At 34.4% G+C, this 6,204-nt stretch overlaps 1 pseudogene; it reads right to left on the bottom strand.

Moving 5' to 3' along the window:
* Positions 1-1,641: 1,641 nt before the first annotated feature.
* On the bottom strand, positions 1,642-1,794 carry LOC114208126 (U2 spliceosomal RNA; annotated as a pseudogene).
* Between the last annotated feature and the right edge of the window lie 4,410 nt (positions 1,795-6,204).

Genomic DNA, 6,204 nt, shown 5'->3' with positions numbered 1-6,204 from the left:
AAATGGTGCAATAAAAAGTTCAAGCCTTTGAAAGAATTTGCTGTTTTGACAACTTAGACCTTAACTCTTCTATTGGTCTGTTTTTCATCTGTTTTTTTTTTTTTTTTTGAGGTGCCATTTCCATACAGTAAACTGCACACAAAAAGTATATAATCCTATAAATTTTGACATATGTATATTTTCATCCGTCACCACATTCAAGATAACATATCCATTATCCCAAAAGTTTTCTTGTGATCTTTTGTAATCACTCCTTCTTGACCCTCTCCATGCCTCATCCCCTGTCCCAAGTAAATCATTATTCTGCTTTCTGCCACCGTAAGTTAGTTTGCATTTTAAAAATATATAAGTAGAAACATATGCAATATACATAGTCATTTGCTTTTATTACTCAGCATAATTGTGTGAGAGTTATCCATGTTGAGGTGTGTATCAATAGTTTATTCTGTATTATTGCTGGTGAATATTACATTGTTTGGCTTTATAACAGTTTGTCCATTTACCTGTTAATGGAGGTTTGTGTTCTTTCTAGGTTTTGATTATTAGAAATGGAGGTGTTATTTGCATTGTACTTATGCTTTTTTTATCTGACTGGTCACACCTTGGTTTCTTTGCTGGTTTGTCACATAGCTCACTTGTATATAAAGAGAGACAATATTGCAAATCACTCTAGGAAAGGGGGATATATTCTTATTCAATTTAAGTTTGTGAGTTTCTCAAATTTTTCATTTGTGTCACGGATACTTTCAATTTTCCTATTGGGGCCCAAGTTTTGAAAGGCACAGTCCAGGAGGAGATATTTTCTCTCTGTTTTGAGTGTTAATTTTTTTTATTTTGTATTGTATTTATTTATTTTTCTAACACTGTCCCTTGAGACAGTGAATGCTGAACCCCTGTAATTGAATATGATCAGGCTAATCTGGGTCAAATAGCCACATCTCAAAGAGTAATTCTTAGTGTGAGCTCTTTTCTATATCAACCATGGCCAATATCTTTAAATTTTATATTTCTCTGGAAAAGAAAAACCCACAAGATAGTGATTAGAAAAATTTGGTCTTTTTGCACATTTGAAAAACTCTAACATTTGATAAAATGTTTTGTTTTTGTACTTTGGTGAAGATCTACAACTTATTGTGACTTTTTGCTTTAGAGCTTGGTTTTGGCAAATGGTAACGTCAGAGATTGCTGCCAGTCCTGAAAGAAGTCTTATCTATTTACAAAATGACAAAATGACAAAAGTAATTTTTTCACTTCAATGAGGTCCTGCTTTTTTTTTTTTTTTTGATGATGTCTTTTGGTCATGTGCTCTTTTGGAAGGGATCATAATGAGCAATAAAATATTTGAATACTTTATTGTGAAAGAATCCAATTAAAAACAACAAAGTCATTGGTAAAAAGTAACAAAATATTATCAAGTTATCCCTAAAAATAAATCTGTAGACAATTACACAAAATTGTGTAGAAACTACACAAAATTTTTGAATGACTTTGAGAAGTGACTGTAATTTGCAATGTCTCTTATTTTTCTTTTTTCTCATAGATAATATCAAGAATGGAGACCTTACAAATATAGCTTCCATTGACTTGTAGACAAAGGAAATGACATGACATAAATTCAATTTAAAAGATATTGAGTAATTCTAGTGTTTCTTGAACACAAACATATTTTTATCTTATGTGATAACCCATAGGAGCTCAGATTCTACTTCTTTTTATATATCTTTGGGAGTCGAGGTTTATAGACTGATAAGAACAGATACTACACTTGATCATAGCCAAAAGGCGAGAAGCGATTGGAGTTAAGGTTTATAGAAAGTGTTGACACAGAAATACGGTGAAAATGTTCACCTGTTGGATTGCAAAACTGACACTTGTTTGGCCATGTCAACCACAATTTATAATCTGAATATTTGATTCATGGCCCATGATATCATCCTTTCCATTAAAATTTACTCTGTTTTAGTTGTATAATTTACATTTATTTCATTTATTTTTCCGAGGTGGGCTTTTTTGTCTAAAAATGAAATAACAAAGATTATTTTCATATTTCATGTTCATAAAAGACATCCATTTATAATACAATAACATAGATACATCATATGAAAATTTCATTTAAAAGTTCTGGAATTATTTTATTTTCAGGGAATGTAAGACCCATTTCTTTATCAGATACTCAAAATATAAAGTCAATAGATACTTATCTAGGAAATGTTCAACTCAATTTGTTAGTAGAAATTATCTCCAGGTCTAAAGGCACCAAACACAGTGCCATTCTATCTTTCTTACTTTCTTCTCCTTTTACCTTCTTGTATGAGATGAATTGCATTTAGATGTAGTATTGTCAATGTTTGGGAAATACTGGAAAATGGGATTGGTACCAAAAAAGTAGAAACTGGAAAATTAATGTCTTGTTTCTGCCACAATATATAAAATACTGTTCTTTCATAAAGTATATATTTTTAAGTTTTACATAAAACAACAACAAAATTCCAAATTGAATTATTAGAAAGTCTCAGGGAATGTGAAAATTTAATGTAGTTATGCTTATTTAACATGAGTATATTAGTCAGTTTTGCAAGAGTGTGGTGTGATAGTAAGCAATTCCACAGCCTCAGTGGCTTACAATAACAAGAAAAAGATATCTTTCTCATTAAGATTACCTGACAGCTGTAGAGTGCCTGCAGCCCTCTTCTATGTTGACTTCTGTCTGAGATTCAGGAAAACATAGCTTCTACTGGATATTGCCTCTTCATGGAAAAAAGAAGAGTACAGTGCTGAAATCACATGATGGCTCCCAAAGCTCCATCTTTGAACTGGTATGTATCACTTCTGCTATTTCATTCGCCAAGGCAAATGATCTAAACTTAGCAAATCTAACTAAATAAAACAAAATGTTGCTAAATCTAACAAAAACTGTGGAATATTTATATAAGACAAATAGAAGAGGACTGTAAAAAGTGAAGAGAAGAAAGGAGACTAGTTGGGGATCTCAGGACATGAAGAATGACATGATGGTGAGTTCTCTGAGTTTCTTTTGACTCATATGTCTCAGACTGGGTGTTGGAGAAAACAGCAACCCAGAAACATCAATGGATGTAGACTAAAAAACAAACAAAACACCTTAGCTAAAATCTGCTCTCTCTAGCCAGAGGACAAAGAAAGGAGATGCTTTGTAAGACAGAAATTAAAAAATATATATATAACTGCTCTATTTCAACCAAACAGAAAAAAAAATGTGGCCCTACCATCAGCCACATGAGCAAAGGCCAAGTGAGGACCCTAGACTTCCATCCCCACCAAACTTTGACATGCCCCACCCTCACCAGGGTCATATCAGAGAAGATCATGTAGGGAGTCAAAATTATCATCCCTGCCAGGAACTAGTGGCCATTAAATAAGTAATGACATAGAAGGTTTTTACAATATCATCAGCAACAGGATTCAACTGACATTTATAGAACACTCTGTCAACCACAGCAGAATATACATTCCTTTCAAGTGCCTGCAGAACATATGTCAAGATAACTATATCCTGGTCTATAAAAGAAATCTCAACAAACTAAAAACAATTGAAACCATATAGAATGTATTATCCGGCCACAGTGGAATAAGGTTAGAAATCATTAATGGCAAGATAACAGGAAAACTACCAGACACTTGGAAACCCAAAGTGACATATTTCTAAATCCAAGGTCATTGAGGACATCTCAAGGAAAATAACACTATACATTGAACTAGATGGAAATAAAATACAACATAAAAAATATTTGTGGTACACAGCTAAAACAGTAGTAAAGAAGGAAAATCATAGCACTAACATGAATACATTAGAAAAGAAGAAAAATATCAAATATACAATCTAAGTTCCCATCTAGATTACCTAGAAAAAGAACAAAATAAACAAAATAACCCCAGTTAAGCAGAAGAAAGGAAATATTAAAAATAAGAGCAAAAATGAATGAAATTAAAAATGGAAAACAATAGAAAAAATTAATAAAACAAAGATCTGTTTTTTCAAAAAGATAAAATAAAATTTGCATACCTCTAGCAAGACCACAAAGAAAAGAGAGAAAATACAAATTTTTTTAAAAATTTTATTTATTTATTTGAGAGAGAGAGAGAATGAGAGATAGAGAGCATGAGAGGGAAGAGGGTCAGAGGGAGAAGCAGACTCCCCGCCGAGCAGGGAGCCCGACGCGGGACTCAATCCCGGGACTCCAGGATCATGACCTGAGCCTAAGGCAGTCGCTTAACCAAATGAGGCACCCAGGCGCCCTAAATTTTTAATATCAGAATGAGGCAATGGATATCTCTACAGACCTGGCAGACATAAAAAAAGATCATAAAAAAACCTCTACACACATTTATTTGACATTGGAAATTAACCAATTCCTCAAAAAAAAAAAAAACACCCACAATTATATCTCACCTAATTTGAAATTGTATTCATAATTTTAAAAACTTCCAAAAATGAAATCTCCCAGATAATTTTATTGGAGGGTTTTAAGAAACATTTAAAGAAGAAATTAAACTAATTCAATACAATCTCTTCCAGAAAATAGAAGAGGAAACATTTCCCAACTCATTTTATAAAGCTAGTACTACCCTGGTACCCAAATTAGACAAAGGCAATACAAAAAATTGAAAACAACAGATTAGTGTCCCTAATTAATGTGGAGGTAAGCTGATAAATGGTCTCATAAAAGATATTCAATCAAATCCGTGGAACTTGTGATGGTTAGCTTATTTAGAAAAAGTGTCTTTGTGGATGTGATTAAATGATAAATCTTGCAATGAGGAAATAATCCTTTATTATCTGGATTTGCAAGCATCCTGATAAGAGACAGGCAGGAGGAGAGTAGATACTTGTGGAGGAAAACACAGTCTGAATATTGAGGCAGGGATTGAAGGAATATGGCTACACGCCAAGGAATGCTGGGCAGCCACCAGAAGCTAGAAAAGCCAAATAACAAATAACTTTTTCTCTTCCAGAGCTTATGGATAGAGCACAGTCTTTCCAACACCTGATTCCAGACTCTTGTCCTCCAGAACTATAAAAGAAGAAATTTATGCAGTTTTAAGCCATCAGGTTTGTGGTAATTTGTAATGGCAGCCCTAGAAAATCAATACAGAATTTGATACTGAGAAATGGGGTGCTCCTTTAACAAACACCTAAAAATGTGGACGTGGCTTTGCAATTGGATACTGAATAGAGGCTGGAAAAATTTTGAGACACATGATAGAAAAAGTCTAGATTGCCTTGAAGAGATTATTAGTAGAGATATGGACATTAAAGGTGCTGCTGGTGAGGGCTCAGACAGAAATGTGGAGCATAGAAGAGAAAGCGTCTATCATCTTAGAGAATACTTCTGTAGTCATAAACAGAATGGTGGAAATATATATGATAAAGATGATTCTGTACCAGACTACAATGGTTTGCTTTATATAATGAGAAAGGTCTAGAAGTAGGTAGCTGCTCGCATTGAATTAGCTGCTTAGCAACATCAGGGCTGTTGTTCTGCTGTTCTCAGGTCCTTTCCCTTATGGCCCCATGATGACTATTGCAGCTGCAGCCACCCCATTCACAGCCCTGGCAGGAGGACGATGGAGGGCCAGAGGAAAAGGCAGTATTTGTGTCAGACAGAACAAAGACTTGCCCAGACACTCTGCAGCACATTTGACTTTTCTGTCATTGTCATTGTCTACAGCTCGGTCATATGGCCATCCCTGGATGGAATTTGTTGAGGGAAAATAAACCTGGAAATGGAGATTTGGTCATCCAACCATAAGAATCTACCACAGAAGTCATACTGGGAGATGAAGGCCACACTAGGGACAACTAGAAGAGTCTTTTGTGGATAATCTGAGGTGCATCACTGGGTATCTGGCGACATGGGGCCCAAACAGACTATTGCTTTTTGAGGAAATAAAGGATGAGCCTTACAAAAAAAGAAAGTCACTTTTTGAGGCAGGGGGAAGAAAAAAAAAAAAGATGAGGGATATCTGTCTGTAGAGAGCCAGGTGAGAATATCTTGGACACACAGAATGGAGAGTTTACTCTTTTCCTACCCTTGGTATACCAAAAAAAAAAAAAAAAAAAAAAGTCATTTGAATATCATTCAAGAGAAATTAACTCCTCCGAGCCTTGATAAAGCTGTGGATTTGTAGTGTGTTTCTTATGGTGGTTAAATAACTTTTCATACC

Source organism: Eumetopias jubatus, unplaced genomic scaffold (assembly GCF_037043125.1).
Source record: "Eumetopias jubatus isolate StellerSeaLion01/CBP00866 unplaced genomic scaffold, mEumJub1_p1.0 scaffold_4, whole genome shotgun sequence".
In the NCBI taxonomy this organism is placed as follows: Eukaryota; Metazoa; Chordata; class Mammalia; order Carnivora; family Otariidae; genus Eumetopias; species Eumetopias jubatus.
This window is presented reverse-complemented; position numbering and strand designations above follow the sequence as displayed.